This window comes from Miniopterus natalensis, chromosome X (assembly GCF_054644295.1).
Source record: "Miniopterus natalensis isolate mMinNat1 chromosome X, mMinNat1.hap1, whole genome shotgun sequence".
Lineage (NCBI taxonomy): Eukaryota > Metazoa > Chordata > Mammalia > Chiroptera > Miniopteridae > Miniopterus > Miniopterus natalensis.
This window is the reverse complement of record NC_142103.1, coordinates 35,297,869-35,316,229: the sequence shown is the minus strand read 5'-3', so window position 1 is coordinate 35,316,229 and position 18,361 is coordinate 35,297,869. Positions and strand designations below refer to the sequence as shown.

General features: G+C 33.7%; 1 protein-coding gene across 1 annotated transcript in view; it reads left to right on the top strand.

Moving 5' to 3' along the window:
- Positions 1–18,361, top strand: part of PCDH11X (protocadherin 11 X-linked) — a 675,478-nt gene that overhangs the window by 552,457 nt on the left and 104,660 nt on the right. The gene's annotated exons all lie outside the window — the stretch shown is intronic.

Here is an 18,361-nt window from a genome sequence, read left to right as displayed (position 1 = left end):
ACAGAAAGATCAACATAGGCATACACTGAATTTTTTTGCTAATTCACAATGGACTACAATAATTAACCAACCATTACGGTGTAAAATTTTAGTTTTACAGAAAAATATTAGTAAATAGCATAGATATTGTATTTAGACATTTCATATGTACACAGTATGAACAGGAAATTATAGTCAAGTAAACAGAATCAGAACAAAACAGATATTTGAAAAATACAAACACTTTCTAGTTAACTTCTAATATAATAGCTTCAATTTTCTCTTCCACAAATTTTAATAAACTATTCAACTGAATTCTTTTGTTTGACTCCATACCATTCTCAGGGAGCTATACTCATGAGCACTAGGAGGCCAAAAAGAAATATCAAGCAAGAGAAGAAGAAACTGGGTATCTGGGCAACCAGCTGATTCAAAAATTTGTCCTGCTCTGGCCAATGTGGCTTTGTTGGTTGGAGCATCATCCCATACACCAAAAAGTTGTGGGTTCTATTCCTGGTCAGGGCACATACTTAGGTGGCAGAGTCGATCTCCTGTTGGGCATGTGTGGGAGGCAACCGATCAATGTTTCTCTCACATTGATGTTTCCCTCCCTCCCCCCCTCTCTCTGTCTCTGTCTCTCTCTCTCTCTGTCTCTCTCTCTTTCTATCAATTTAAAAAAATTCACCCTTCATATGAGAGTATAAAAATCTTTTAAATCTAAAGTGAATACTTAAGATAATATACATTCCATTATACAGATATGTAATTTGAGGTTGAAGAATAGATTACTTGCACAAAGTTATGCAAAAACGTAATGATAGCATATGGGTTAAACCCCAGAGTCTCAAAATTATATTTGAATCATACAGGAGAGCTGAGCCTTGTTCTCTGCCTTTTCTGCCAGGGAACATTCTGGAGGCACATTGTCATGCAATGATTCAACCCACTAAGGGCTGAAGAGTCAGAAACTTATTTGTTTGAATCTCAGCTCTGCCCCTTACCTTCTTAGCTGAAACTCAGTTTCATCATCTATTAAATAGGAATAGAATAGTATTTACCACAGATAGTTGTGGAAAGGATAAGATGCATGCAAAAAGAAAGTTCTTTGTACATAGTATGTGTAAGAAACATAAGTGTATTGTAGCGTTTTTTATTTGGTAATGTATACTTGTGCAATTTTAAAAAATGACTATTTCCTATCACATTGAATAAATAATAACATTTATCATAATGCTCATGTAATGGTAAAGATATAATCTGTTAAATTATATTTATTCGAGTCTATTGGGAAAAATTTTTTCACATGAGCACACACCAAAAATTAAACCACAAAGATCAGAAATTAGAGCTAAATTTTATTCAGAAGTTTAACAAACCTTTGGTTAGAAAGGTTTTATTTACAATAATATAATCACATTCAACTCTAATAGGAAAACTTTTAACAGATTCAATAGGAACCAGTAGTAGGATGGTTTATTTAAGAAATCAGGTGAAAAAGTAAATTGTTTAAAGATGCATATGTGCCTTAAATGTATGGGATACACAAAGAATTGAAACGAATATGTGTACATTTATAAGGCCTTTGTGTTTTCTTTGGGTATATGTTCACTGTTTATAGCCATACATCATCTTTATTATACAGATCACACCCTTAATACATTATTTGTGATTTCAGGTGTTGGTCCTCATCAATTATAGTGTATATTTAAACATTTTTGAGATGCTTTCTGAGTATGAAACGCTTCTAAAGTTCTATGATACATTCCCTGAATCTTCTGCAGTTATCTTGTTCAGACATAATTCTATGATCATTTTTTTTGCAATTTGCTTTTAACAAAGCCTTCTGAAAAGTTTAATCTTTGAAACAATTATTTTTGCATTCATCTTTCATTAGTTAACAAACTAATTTAATCAAACAAACTAATTTTAATAGCAAAAGCAGCTGATATAAACATATCTATGAATAAATATCAAACTTTTTCTAAGCATAAAACTAATTTTGGCAGCAAAAGTGAATGGACATATAGTAAGGCAGCATCCTAATTGGGAATATACAGCTTATTTAGTTCAACAAGTCAATCATTTTTATTCATGGGGAACATAATAAACTTTGACCAATGAATTGGCTGAGTAGAAGTCTGTTTTTAATTTATTAATATGAATATATTTGCTAGATCAACACAGGACATCCAATTATGGTAGATTCCACTATTACGGAGCACTATATATTTACAAATCAAAACTGAAACTTTGATGAAAAGATATGACAATACATTACATCATTCTAATATCTCAAGAAGTTATTTTGCATTCTGCATGTATCCTTCACAGTCACTTGGCTGCTACATGACAGCAGCACAAACCTTTAATCACAGATACAAGTTTCTGAATAAAGAAAGAACATAGAAATGATTTTTAGCATAGTTAAAATTAGTGCATCTCAAATTTCCATATCCAGATGCATTACCTGTGGGATCTTATTAGTGGACAGTCTTTTTCAGTAAATTTTTATTGTGTATATATATATTTACCACAATAAAAAGGCAAAAAATATATTGATGCTATGCTCCACTCCAGGCCAATACTATCATTTACTCTGGGAATAGAGCCTGAAATGGTATTTTTGTAAAGTTACCCAGTTGATTATATGTGTATGCAAATTAGAGAACCACTAGTTTAAGTGGAAAAACTTAAACTATCTTTCAGCCATTAACCACTTGAGGTCTGGTGAGAATGAAAGTAAAGTTTTATCTTTGCTTTCATCAATTCTTTTTGTCAGAGAGAAGAAAATGTGTTTACTCAGCAGGCACATTCTCGAAACTTTCTTAGGGCTGAATGTATCATAGAAAAGTCTTTAGGGTAAGAAAAGCAAAGAAATCTGATTAACAGCAATTAATTTAGTGAGGAGCCACAAATTCCTGGTATTCTCATTTGTTTATGTTTGACTATATTTAACAATATTTGTTTGAAGATCACAAAATACTAAACAGATGGAAAGTAAAGATTTCCTTTTAATCATGTCAAATTCTTCTTAGACTAAATTCAATGATTTTTAAATTGTTAAAATAATAGAAACAGGAAGGAGATCAGTAATTATTCAAATGAGTATTAAGGTTTTTATCTGCTAATTATATCACAATATTTTTTTATCCAAGAGTATTCATAGAACTGATGGAAACTGAGGAAATGTTAGAAGTGATATTTTAGTTCATGTGAATGTGTGAATTCTATTATCTATTAATATTATCTGTGTGTAGCTATGTATAGACAGCTAGATTAGATAGAATGATAGATAAATATAAATATATTACTTCCAGGATAAATGTTTTCTGAGCATGGTGATTCACATAAAGACTCATTTATTAAAACAAAACACTTGTCATAAGAAAGAATATAAGCATCAGAACCAGATGATCTGAGTCCAAATATTAATAGCTTTGGTAGCTTAGGCAAGTTTAACAATGCATTTTCTGAGTTCTCTTACATCTACAAAACAACTTCCTGCAAGATCATAGATGAACCCATCCCGGTAGAGTGAGTATGGAAATAGTATTTTAGTACTATAGTCAAAACATATAATCTAAAAGTGAAACAAAGTTATATACAAATACATTGTTTTGTAATATTTAACAGATTATGACACTACAATATTTAAGCTATTTATATACTTTCCTTCTTTTACTTCTATATTCTTATTTTTGTTATTCTCTATTGCCCTTCTTTCCTTCTTTTACAAGTTTCCTTACATACTTACAGAATGATGTATACAGAATTATAATTATGTTTCACATTTATGGCTATGCCAATATTTATAATAGTACCTGAGGCACACAAGTTCCTCTCCTAAATCCATCCTCTGAATGTGACCGGTAATGATACATCTTATGCAGTATTAAATATTAATTGGGGATTATGCATTAATGCTATAGGCCAAGTGACTTCCTTCATTGCTAAGTCAATGGAACTAGTAAAATGTCTTAGTTTTCTTGCTATGTAATAAACATTTCATTTGTATTTCCACATCCTACATTACTGCAGAGTAGAGAAGCAATAGCAAATATTATAGTCATGAGTAATAATTCTAAATTTCATCATAATCAACACTACTGTATGACAATATAAGAAGGTGAATTTTTATCTAAATTATTTGCAGTATAATTATGTATTGACTTTGCAAAGTACATTAAGTCAATAGAAGTTACATACCAAGTAAGCGATGTAATGGTGAATATTTGAAAACAGTCAGTTATCTTTCTACTCGGTAGTCAAATTTAAACACTTTAAATATGTTTTCAAATTCAAAAGCCATAAAAACACACCACAACTATTTAGTCAACAGAATTAACTTTTTTCTATTCTATATACTACATATGCATATTTTAGACTTTTTATTGTCTAACAAATTATTATTATTATTATTATTTTTTAATCCTCACCTGAGGATATTTTTTCCATTGCTTTTCAGAGAGAGTGAAAGTGAAAGAGAGAGAGAGAGAGAGAGAGAGAGAGAGAGAGAGAGAGAGAGAGAGAGAGAGAGAAACACTGATGTGAAAGAGACACATTGATTGGTTGCTTCCCGCATGCACCCCAACCAGGGCTGGGCATCAAGCCTGCAACCAAGGTACATACCCTTGGCCAGAATCAAACCCAGGACCCTTCCATCCACACGCTGAGGCTCTAGCCCCTGAGCCAAACAGACTAGGGCTTAATAAATTTTTGAATAATTATTTCTACTGAGACAATCTGTGACTTAGATGTAATATGAAAACTAAAGAAGGCATTTGTTCCATTTAAAATCATGTTTAAAATATTTACATTCTTAAAGATAATGATTATAAAGTGATTGCAGGTGCCTGCAGATCAGCTGAAATTTGCATGTAATATTAACAAAATTTTCAATGACAACCTTTCCTACTAGCAATATATATGGAGAGGGAGAGGGAAAGAGATACTAGCTGTTTGATTCTATTCTAAAATTTAGAATACTAAAAATAGTTTCAATGAGCTGTTGTTCTATGATCTGTATCTGCACTTACATAGAAGTAATTTGAATCAATAACCTGTAGGAAAATGTCACCTCACATTAAAAATTCCCATTTTAATATGACTCGTTCCACTTTGCTGTACATCTGAAACTAGCAGGCAATGGTATTGCATGTAAACTGTGGTTGAAAATAAAAGAAAATAAGTGATTCACTGAAGTTAAACCATTTAGACAGCATACCAATAACAATGACAAAACTGCTCAAAAATGCTAAATGGAGGTCTGTACATTACCATGTCTTCCACTGGATAGAATTTTTTTTTTTAATGTAAGTGTCAAGTAGTCTGAGACCATGATATTTTTTCACCAAAGAATTCTCAATACATAGCAAGGCAAGAAACCTAATAAATGATAAATACTTTTTTGGTTTAATGGATGTCAGATATTCTTTATTTGGTATTTCAGATTTGGGAATTCTGTCTGAAAAAGTAAAGTTGGCATAAAGTATCCTTTCTTCTTTTAAGATTAAAAACCATGAAGGATGTAGGGGTTCAGAGCTCTTATTGGTGGAGAACACATGATTTGGGAAACCAAGTGATGCAGAAGAATGTTCATTATAACAAACGGGTTGTACAAAAGGCTGACAAAAAGGGCATTTAGAAAATTTGCCTAAAAAGGGTGAGAAATGGGTTAGATATGAACATGCACTAAGGACGGTTTGCTTTCATCCATAGGTTTGACTTTATTCTTTTTCACTGAGCTGGAATGAGTGTAACAGGGTAATTCTAGCATATTGACACTCAAATATTCACTGTGTTTTCATTCATTCAACAAACATTTATGAAGTGATTGGTTCTGGCTTACTCTTTTTGTAACTTTGTTCCTAAAACATAACAGACTACATTAGCTTTAAACAAACAAACAAAAATCTTTATCGAAGTATTGTGACAGAATTTATTAATAAATGATTATATACTCCTGCATATACTGTATCTTTTCCTCCCCAGAATACATTTGGGTTTGATTATAATTGGTCTGAGAATACTTTCACCTATGTAGAGGATTTGTTTTTACAGACTTTTTTTTTTTTTTTTTATTGATTTCAGAGAGAGGAAGGGAGAGGGAGAGAGAAAGAGAAACATCAATGATGAGAGAGTCATTGATAGAGCCCGCAACCCGGGCCTGTGCCCTGACCGGGAATCGAACCCCGATCGCCTGGACTCTAGGTCGATGCTCAACCGCTGAGCCATGCCCGGTCGGGCTACAGACTTTTTTTTTTTTTTTTATCAAGAAGTTACACATACTTTTTAATGTTTTAGGTTTAGTGGCACCATGCTTATTTATTAGTGTAACTGCTACATTCTCTTATGACTCCTAAATCCTTGACTTAGATTATATAATTAATTGTGAATTATATCTCCTTTCTAATGTATCTCATTTAAATCATTTGAATTAAATACAAAGTGATGACTAGGAACATGAATCCATTCCCTAAAGTGCCCATTTTTCAAAATGAAAGTGTTTTTCGATAGAGCCTCAGAGTTTATTGATATTTGCATAATATGGTTTTATGTTGAAAAAATGTAATGATGTACTATCTTTGGCTCTTTTTGATGTTATTCAATTAACTATACATAGGAAATAACAAAAAATTAAAGAAAAGAAAATAATTATAAATTCATGCATATTTAGTTCAAAACTACATATTAAATTATTTTAACTTAATCGACCTATGGGGATAATCTATATTCTAGTAGAAAACAAAACATAATTTTTAGAGTTTATTTAAATCACATTGTATTTATTAAAATATGAGTATGGAATCTAAAGAACTTAATAAACTGATGAACAGAATAGATTCAATGACATGGAAGCATAGATGAGACTGATGAATCTCAGAGGGATGGGGGAGGGCGGGTGGGTGGAGGGGGAGAGAGTAACCAAAGAATTTATGTGCATATATGCACAACCCAAGGACACAGACAATGGTGGGGAGAGGGACTGGGGAGGGGGAAGGAACGGGGTGGAATGGGTCATTGGGGAGAAAAAGGGACAGCTGTAATATTTTAAACAATAATAAAATTTTTTTAAAAATTTAAAAAATATAAAAAAATGAGTAAGTTTCTCTCTTTTGACACCTGAAATCCCAGAATAATATTTCCAAAGATAAGGAACATATAAAAATAAGTGATTGCTGTATTTTTGGAAAAATATCTTGTGGTTCGGATATTTAACTTAGTTATAAAATTTTTTTCCCTTTAATTTTTACAAATGAAAGTACATATAGAAGTTGGAATATATTCTATGTAACAAAGAAGATTAAAGTAGAATCACTTTTGGAATTTTTTCAGTGAGTTGTGACTATGTAAAATGAGTGAACAGAAGAAGAAAGTATTGTTGTTTAGGGACCAGGGGTTCAAGGGACCTGCCTAGAATGTTGAAACTGTCCTTTCTTGAATATCTTTGTGTTGTAGTTTCATCTGAGCACAATGAGTATTAGAGGACTAGATTGGGCTAGCATAGCTTTTTTTTTTTTTTTGCAAGCTCAACCATGAATGTTTATTTGTTTGTAACTTATATGACTTATATAACTTGCAGTGCTAATATGTCATGAGTATTATAAAACAAATACAAAGGTAGAATATTTTAAATGAAAAAATAAATGTATAAAGGCCTACTGTTTTCTTCCCTTATTCCCACAGATGGTCTTTGTTGTTGTTGTTGTTGTTGTTATTTTTATTTTATTTTTGTTTAAAATATTACAGATGGCCCTTTTTCTCCCCAATGACCCATTCCACCCCGTCCCACCCCCCTCCCAGCCCCCCTCCCCACCATTGTCCGTATCCTTGGGTTGTACACATTTGCATATAAATTCTTTGGTTACTGTCTCCCCCTCCACCCACCCGCCCTCCTCCATCCCTCTGACATTCGTCAGTCTCATCTATGCTTTTTTAAAAAAATGCCTTGGTTAGTCATGGTTTAAATTCTCTTAGGCTGAATTTCCATCATTCTTAGCAATACTAATCTGAATATTTTACCTAAATGGTGTGTCAATTCCCCATCCTGACTAGCAGAACCAGTATAATTTTATGTTTGAAGAAATTTAGCTAAGTAAGGAAGAGATTAATACTTAGGAATTCAAGACAATATACAATCAAATTTATACTATATGAAAGATTTATATTTTCTTGCCTGTTTAAATATTTCATATGCAAATAATAAGATATGCATCATAAAATAATTTATTTAGAATTTTTTAAGTAGTCCATCCAGATACATCTCTAAATTGATGCATTAGGAGAAAAAGCACTATTAATAAATATCCACTTTCTCATTTTGTAGCAATTTTTAAAGTAAAATTAATAGGACATTGCTTTGGAGAACTATACAATGTTTATGGCAGTGAAAGAATTTTGAGATTAGTTCATACTTACTATGGATTTAAAAAAATCATGCTTTAATGTAAAAATACAGGGTGTTCCAAAAATGTGTACACACATCTGAATAATTATAAAGGCAGTGTTTATTAAAATGCATTTCATTTTCAAAATGTAATAGAATCTACAGTCATTGTCTGTATACATTTTTTTGGGACACCCTATATATATCAACCTCTGCCCCAAATAGAATTTAAGCAGATATTTTTCAAATGGTAGTCATATAATCTATTTTCTTTCCAGTTTTCTATTACATATACTATATGTAATAGAAAAATACATAATATTTTATAATATATGTTTGCAGTATAAATATAGATGTGCACATAATATAAATAAAATCCTTTCCCCATGAAATCTTGTTTTCTCCAAACTATACCTTTAGCAGTCTGCAGAGCTTAATAGTTTTTGAAAAGCCATATATTCCTGCACAAGGACTAAATACTCTGTAGAATTCACAAAATGGATTTCTACTAATGAAATAATAGCTTCAAGTATTTTAGTAAAAGCCATTTTCTGATATCATGTCTACTTAGGCTATACAGAGAGTTTAATTACTTACTGTTTTATTTATACTAAAGCAGATTTTAAAATTATTTTGTTATAGAGCAAACAAGTTGGTGAAAATGTGTGGGAAAGGTTTCAAACATTTTTTACTATAAAAATTAACTTCTTATTAAAAGAAAGTTTTAATTTATTATAGTACATGTCTCTCTGTATAATTGAAGTTCATCTCTATTATTTTCCTAAATACATAATTCATATAGGTTTGTTGACAAGTCAGCCAAAGTTTCTAATATTGGATAAACTTATTAAAAGAAAGTCATATTAAATTTCATAAGGAAGAAATTAACAAATTTAAATCCTTTAGTAGTGTACAGATTGTACACTATATGCCTTGGAGGCATGTATTTTGCCTGCATTAAACTAGGTAAGAAAACATATTTTAAAAATCAATTTCTTTATGGACCCAAAGACCAGAGACCCCACCCAGTCTTATTTTAAAATTATCTTAATCTGTTCAAGAACAGATTGACTATTAAAAGGTGTGAAATGTTTGAGAGCTGCAATTGTTTCAAACATTTTGGATAGCAGAGAGACAGATTTCAGAAATATTGAATTCTTAGTATTTTCTTTGCCAAACTAAAAAAGAAAAATATGGATCCAGCCCTCAAGCTTTTGCTTTTGGAATTTCTCAATATCATTTAAATTTGTATATTATCAGAACTGCTTCATACACTTCTTAAAGTTGTGTAACCAGGGCCTTGGCAGGAACTTTCAGTGGACTGGAAAACCAATTCCACCATTTGCTTTCATGAAAACTTCAGCCTTCATGTTCCACTTTTCTTGAGTTCCTTTTCAGGAGTTTGTGTAATCCTTAAGAGTCTTCTCCCTTAAATAACTATACTAAACCTGAGGTTTTGAAATTAACATTTTGTGCTGCTTAGAACAGTTTTACAATGTGATTAATGAAGCCAAATTATTTGGAGAAAGATGACAAAATAATATGTCCATATGAGTTGTTTTTGTTGTTGTTTTGGTTTTTGTTGTTTTTTTTAAGGTATCCAGTCCTGTGTATCTCAGAACTCTCTTCTGTTAATTATAACTGTGAAAAGGAATTACATTGACTGAGCAGATTCACTCTATATGGTTTTGAACCATTTAAAACATTAAGGTCAAATTTTGTGATGCAACATTTTGCCTTAAATCTTTAGGGAAAAGCAGGAATTACATTCCATTTCTCTTTAGTACCAAGATAAATGACAAATTACTACTGTTCATTGACATTATCATTTTTTTGATTTGTCACATCAATATTTTAATCCTTAAAGTATCATCTTGTCTTGTTCTTCCTTTGTCAATTGGTATGTACATGAGGAAGTAAATTACATTTAATATTCATCTAAGTTGGAATTTCCCAAAAATATGTTCTAAAAGCACTGATCTTTTGGTAACTCCCTGCAATAAATTTCTGCCTTGGGCAAATATGTTTGGATATACATATTGTTTCCATCTCTTGAAATTCCCAATTAATAGTGGTATTTGATAGGATCTGAGCTCTGTGGTAGGAAAAATATGAATTCTAATTCTACTTCTTCTAAGTTGTTGTGTGAAATTACTTAGACAACTAATTTCATTTTCTTGTACTATCTAAATTTATTTTTATTGCAATATAATTGACATATAACACTGTGCAAGTTTAAGGCTTATAATGTGTACATTTAATACATTTATATATAGCTATATGAGTGCCACTGTAGCTTTAACTACCACATCTACTAGGTCACATAATTGTCATTTAGTTTTTCAGGAGAGAACATTTACAATCTAGTCTCTTAGCAATTTTGAAGTATATACTGCAATACAATATAATCACCATGCTGTGCTTTAGATCTTCAGGACTTACTCATCTTCTATTTTCAAGTGTCTACCCTTTAAGTCATTTCCTTTCTCTTGATCTCATTTCCATATATATGATTTAATCAGATTGCTGCCGGTGGAAATGAGGGTCTTCCACAGGATTGTGAGGAAAAAATTCCAAAGACCCACCTATGGGGAGATTGTCATGTGGCAAGGTGTTTTTCTGGTGATGTCTTCCCATGCCCCTGGGCTTCCAATGTCCCATCTCCCTCCATCTACCATGGAAAAAGTCCAACCATGTCTTCAGCCTGGCCAAAATAAACACCAGTATCCAGAGTTTCTGCTTCATAGCCCTTGGTAGCCTGCATAGTCTGCGGGCTCCAGGTGGCCTCTAGACCAGCATGAGCATGTGTTCCTGGATGCAAGAGAACATATGGGATGAGTGCAGGTCTGAGAGAAAGAGAGAGAGAGAGGGAGGGAGAGAGTTTTCTTCTCATTGCATTTAGGGTCCACCCCTTAGCCAATGATTTTTTCCCCAGATTAGAATGAATGCTGCCTGTGCACCATTTTGACTTATTGTGCATGTCCTTATGTTCCCCTGCTCCCCCTCACACACACACACACACACACACACACACACACAATCTGAACTGGAGGGAGTAAGAGAGGGATGCTAATCCTCATGGAGGAAGAATGCTGACATTCCCTGAGTGGTGAAACTGTAGCTTCCTAGTGAAACAAATAGGCCCAGTGCCTGAACTCCCCTTTGTTTCCTTTTCTTCATTAATATTTAAGAAGATGACTTTCTAAGGATTATGGTCCTTGGCCTGTGAACTTGTAACCTTTTGCTCTTTAAAGTGCTAGAACACAGCTGATTTGGGGGAAAAAAAGATGTTTGAAAGTACTATATATTATAGTGGTCCCAAAGATACCCCCTATATAAAAGCATAGAAAATGTGGCCAGTGCTTATGGAGTAGAACAATTTTGTGATGAAGAGGAAAAATGAAATTTTTCAGAAATTTAAAAGTACATAACAACTCTCGGCTGTAAAGGAAAAGGAGCCATTTGTTATGGGGCAGCATAATTTGGTCAGCCAGTATTCTATTGATGTAGAAAATGGTAATTACATTTTTAATTTAAATATTTCATTCTAATTTCTAAGGTTTTAGTTGCCTGCATAATAGAGCCAACAGTGTGACTTTAGTTGTTGTCAATTTTGAAATGAATATTTCTTTGCTGTAATATCAATGAACTTTTATAGAAAATCAGAGCCCAGAGAGATATGGATGTAAATTGTAATATACAGAGTTGAGAAATTTATTTTATGTTTGCAACATTGCTTTCAATGTAAATAAGATGCTAATTACATTAATCACTGTCCAGCCTTTGTATTTGAAGCCTTATTCTTTCACACAATTTGAACAGAAAATTTGGTTTGAGCTTCACTATTTTTGTGGTTCAGACCCCATGCAATCTACATAAGTACAATAGTGCCACAGCTTATTAGTTCCGCAATCAACAGGAGATGCACTGAGGTGATTTGAATTGTACATCAAAAAGATTTGAATCTCTTGGCACATCTTGTAGACTGCTTTAAAATTAGCATTATTCAAAGAAAACTTGGTATTGGCCTATTAATTTGGCATTACAATCTTCAAGTACATTGTTTTGTGTTTTTTCATACTGATTTTGGACTATTCTGTGACTTACAGTACAAACTCTTATGGGGCTGGCATAAGAAAATAATTGAGGAACTTGTTCTCAAAAGTTAGCCTATAATAACTTAAACGTGTATTAGGTTTTAGGTGACTTGAAACTTGCTTTATCAGGTTTTTCTCTGTATCAGGAAGCATAATAAATATTGCAATGCATTTAGTTAAGGAGACATAGATGATGTATTGAATAAATATTTAAATATTTATTTAATGTTTAAATAAAACATTATCCTTCAATTGATTCTAGTGCCAAAGATGCCTGAGGATTTCCCAATGAATGTCCTTAAAAATGATTTTAAATTTTATTTCCTTTCCAAAATTATGACCTTTTAAAATTTCATCAAAATAGTTTTATTATGTGACTCTAAAATTATACATGATAAAATAACTGCTACTGTTACTACTCTACTGAAGTAAATGACTATTATAGATTGATGCATGATATCTTATCAACAAACATTATACTAACACTATCAATTCTGTGGTGAGCTCTGTTGACCTTTAAGCTATTCAAGCATCATGTATTTATTAGTAATTCTTCCTTTCACATTTAGGCAGATGTCTCTAATGTGCATTGGGTACTTAAATATTTGTGTTAGGATTATAGAGAAAATATTAAAATATGTTGGTATAGAATGACATAGTAATGACATTGGTATTGTCATGATAAATTTTAGCAATCTTATGTGACTTAAATAGGAGCTCCATTTTTATTACAAAATTTGTTTCCTTAATTTAAACTTTGTAATACAAGATCCCCATATTTCCTGTTGTTTTAATTTACTAATTAAGATATTCCTTTGGGCTGTAAATTCAGAAAATAACAAAAAATCAATTATATTTCAAAGTAAGCATTTATACAAACTTAAAATTTAATATTATTTCATTTGTGAAAGTAAAATTAATATCTGAACTATTAATTGTATTTTAATTTATTAATTAATAAATTCAATTTCAGAACACTTAATAACCTGAAAATAATTTTCTTAGTGAAAACATATTTAACTTTTTATTTTTAATTTTTTCTATTTAATTTTTTTATTTTTAAATTTTTCAAAATTATCTTTATTATATCTTTATTGTTGAAAGTATTACAGATATCCCCCCATTTTTTCCCCCATTGATCTCCTCTATACCCAGCATCCGGCCCCCACCTCAGGCCTTCACCATACTATTGTTTGTGTACATGGTTTATGCATATATGCATATAAGTTCTTTGGTTAATCTCTCCCCACCCACTCCCCCACCTCCCCCTCCCCACTGAGATTCATCAGTCTGTTCCATGCTTCTGCTTCTGTGTCTCTGGATCTATTTTTTTCCTCAGTCTATTTTGTTTATTAGATTCCACATATGAGTGAGATCATGTAAAACTGAATCAAATAGAATCAGAAAACCTGAATAGGCCAATAACAACTGATGAAATAGAAGCAGCAATAAAAAAATTCCCAGCAAACAAAAGCCTGGTTCAAACAGCTTCACAGCGGAGCTTCCTCATTCTTTAAGTTGTAGGGTTAGATAGTTTACGAAAAAATTTTCTTGCTTTTTGAGGTTACTAAAAATTTTTCTTGCTTTTTGAGGTAGGCCTGTAGTGCTATGAACTTCCCTCTTAGGATTGCTTTTGCTGTGCCCCATAGATTTGGGGTTGTGTGTTCATTTTCATTTGTTTCTGGGAAGTTTTTATTTCCTTTTGATCTCTTTGATAACCCATTCATTGTTTAATAACATGTTATTTAGCCACCATGTGTTTGAATGTTTTTGAGTGTTTTTACTGTAGTTGATTTCTAATTTTATGCCCTTGTGATCTGAGATACTTGATATGAGTTCAATCATCTGGAACTTGTAGAGACCTGTTTTGTGTCCTAATATGTGGTCTATCTTTGAGCATGACCCATAGGCACATGAGCACAATGAATATTCTGCAGCTTTGGGGTGAAATATTCTGTAAATATCAATTAAATCCATCTGATCTAGTGGGCCATTTAGTCACTGTTTTGTGTTGATTTTTTGTCTGGAAGATCTATCCAGTGAAGTCAGTGGGGTGTTAAAGTTCATGTCTATGACTGTATTGCTGTTGATCTCTCCCTTAAAGTCCTTAAGGTTATCATTGATTGGTCCTTATTTATTGACATTTGAATTCTTTATGCCTATGTTGCTTTCTCTATTTATTATTATTATAGCAGTCCCTTTAACATTCTCTGCAATGCTGGTTTGGTGGTGATAAACTTCTTTAGCCTTTTTTTTTTTTTGTCTGGGAAGCTCTTCATTTCACCATCTATTTTGAATGATAGCCTTGCTGGATAGAGTGGTCTTGGTTTCGGATCCTTGCTTTGCATTACATTGAATACTTCATGCCATTCCCTTCTGGCCTGTAGAGTTTCTGATGAGAAGTCAGATGACAGCCTTATGGGAGCTTCTTTGTAGGTAAGAGATTGCTTTCCTCTGCTGCCTTTAATAGTCTCTGTTGAATTGGCATTTTAATTATGATGTGTCTGGGCATGGGCTTCTTTGGATTTTTCTTGCATGGGACTCTCTGTGCCTCCTGAGCTTGTGTGACTTTTTCCTTCATCAGCTTAGGGAAGTTGTCTGCCATTATTTCTTCAAACAGTTTCTCTAACCCTTGTTTACTTTTGACCTCCTATGTCACTCCTATGATGCAAATATTGTTACATTTCATGTTGTCCCACAACTCTCTTAGACTGTCCTCCTGTTTTATAATTGTTTTTTTCTTTTTAAATCTCTGATTGAGTGAATTTTTCTGCCCTGTCTTTTATTTTTTAATTTTTTTAAATATATTTTTATTGATTTCAGAGAGAGGAAAGGAGAGGGAGAGAGAGAGATAGAAATATCAATGATGAGAGAGTCATTGATTGGGTGCCTCCTGCACACCCCCTGCTGCGGATCGAGCTCACAACCCGGGCATGTGCCGTGACCTGGAATTGAACCCTGATCACCTGGATCCTAGGTCCATGCTCAACTGCTGAGCCACACCTGGCTGGGCCTGCCCTGTCTTTTAATTCACTGATCTGATCATCATCTTCCTCTAATATGCAGTTTATTCCTTCCAGTGTATTCTTTATTTCTGCTATATCATTCTTCATTTTCTTCATAGTTTCCATATATTTTTTCATGCTGTTGAGCATTCTTACAATCAGAATTCTGAAGGCTATATCTGATAGATTGCTTATCTCCTTTTCATTTAGCTCTTTTTCTGGAGACTTCTCTTGTTCTTTCACTTGGGGCTTGATTTTTGTCTCCCCAGTTTGGCTGTCCATTTGGATTTGTTTCTATGTATTAGGTAGGCCTGTTAGGACTCTCAGTCTTCTTGGAGGGTCTCTGGTGCAGGCCAATGTCAGACGCAATTTGTGACTGGCCCTGAGTACCCTGTTTGGCCCTATTAACAACCCTTGGCTTGAGGTCCCCTCTGCTGGGGCTGGGTGTGGTTGGACAGGACCAAAATGGACACCAACGTCTGCTTTTCTAAGGCCTGGGTCCAGATGCAATCAAGCAAAGTCTCAAAGCACTCTAAGGTCTGCCTCTGCCTGCAGGCTAATTAATGTGATTATCTTAATGAGTCTCAGGCTGTAGAAATTCCATAGGGTTGGACAGCTGATTGTTCTCAGTCTCTTAATGAGCCTGGGGGGTAGAAATTCTTCTTGGTAAGGTGAGAGGTTTTCCAGCAGGGTGAGGCAATTGTTTCCTCCCCCCAGGCTAAAACAGCAAAATGTCTGCCTGAGAAGGATGTCCTGTGCAGTATGGGGGAATGACTTGGCACAGGAATCCAGAGGGGTGACTTCTGAGCTCTATCTCCAGAGCCCACAATCCTAGGTTCTCCTCACACAGCTCCAGTTGACTCTGCCTTCCCTCTGCTGGAGCCCAAGGTGAGTGGCTGCACAGGAAACTTTGTGCTTTGGCTCTTTAAGAGGGTGCCTGCAGTTCCAGCTGCCTCTCCCTGGTAGACAGAAATCTGGCTGCTTTTCACAAGCAGACATTATGTGGGCACCATTCTCGGTTCTGGTGCTCTTGGCTGGGAAGCCCAGCCTATGGTTTAGGCCCCAGATTCCTCAGTGGGAACCTAAGCTGAGAGTCCCTTGGGGACCTTCGGCTGCTGCCTGTGGGAGCCCAGCCAGCCCTCTAGCGTCCGCACTTGTTGCCAGTCTCTGTGTGGTCTCTACTTTTCCTCCTTGGTTATGAGGGTGCTCTCCAGCTCGTCTGCAGTTGCAGCTGATTATTCAGGATGGTTTTTCTATATTTTAGTTGTAATTCCAGTTTGATCCCAGGAGAGTGTCAGTGTAGCCTCCACTCAGTCTGCCGCCATCTTTAATCTCCTCCATATTTAACTTTTTAGATATTCATTTTGTGTATTTGTAAAGTAACATTTGATATTATACCTAGATGACATACATCATCATTCATAACATAACACTTCATTGTAATTTTTCATAAAGAGTTTTTTAAATTTTATTGATTTTTTTCAGAGAGAATAAGAGTGAGGGAGAGAGAGAGAAACACTGATGAGAGAAAAATATCTATCAGCTGCCTCCTGCACACCACCTACTTGGGATCAATTCGAGCAATCTGGGTATATGCCTTTACTGGGAATGAAACCAGCAACCTTTTGGTGCATGGGATAATTTGCAACCAACTGAGCCACATCGGCCAGCTCTATTAATACATTTTATTTCTGTAATAGTGATTCACAGCAACCATAGTATTTCAAAGGACCTGTGCTTATCTTTATCTCACAGAAGTCCTGAGCAGTGTAGATGCTTCAAAAATATCAAATAATAAAACTTTAAACTTTAAGAAGCAACTTGAAATTTAAGAATACATTTGGAGATGGCCTTTATTTTATGAAAAAAAGTTATAACTATGATGATAAAGAAACATTAAAAAAATTATAACTATAATGAATGTATTTATTAATTTCTGTGTTAGCATATACTATTACTTTAGAGGACAGAAAAGGTTCCCCTTTTTCACATTTCATATAATGAATTTAAGTGTCTCTCAGAGTCAGTCTTGACAATTTTATGTAGAATCTGTTTACTATCCTGAGTTTTAAGGAAAAATTTATCAATATTTGACTTTAGTGAATTACAAACCAATTTTCATTTTTCAGCTTGGGACCTCAATGTTCCTTGGGATACGTTTTTAAAATGTGTTTCTTTTTGCCTGGCTGGGCATGGCTCAATGGTTGAGCATCGACCTAGGATCCAGGAGACCAGGGTTCGATTCCTGGTCAGGGCACATGCCCGGGTTGCGGGCTCGATCCCCAGTCGGGGGTGTGCAGGAGGCAGCCAATCAATGACTCTCTCCTCACTGATGTTTCCATCTCTCTCTCTCCCTCTCCTTTCCTCTCTCTGAAATCAATAAAGATATATTTTAAAAAATGAAAAAATAAAATGTGTTTCTTTTCATTTTTACTGTTGTCCTGTCAGTTGTTTTACTTTTTAAATTTGTACTTCTTTACCCTTAGAAATAAGTCTAAACCCATCACATTTTTTTTGGACCTTTTCAATTACCAAATTAGAAAGGATTTGATAACTAAGGTCTAGACTACACTGAAATTGCAGACTTAAAAATGAAAGTAAGCACTTTGTTACTTCTCTTCCTAAAGCAGCTTTTCTTTTTCACTCCAGTATATTTGAAAAATGTATATTTAAATATTAGAAGAGTTGGTTATTTATTTGAATAATAAATTCTAATATTTTGTGTGTGTCTACACATGGGCTCACAGTATTTATTGAAGTAGAATCATTATTTGAGGGGTGGGGGTTGTGAAATTAATGTTATTTTGATGATCAATTCTACCTAAAGTTTCTTGTGAAAGCACTATTTTTATACTTATACTTGCATTACGATTAAATTACATTGCTTATAGATA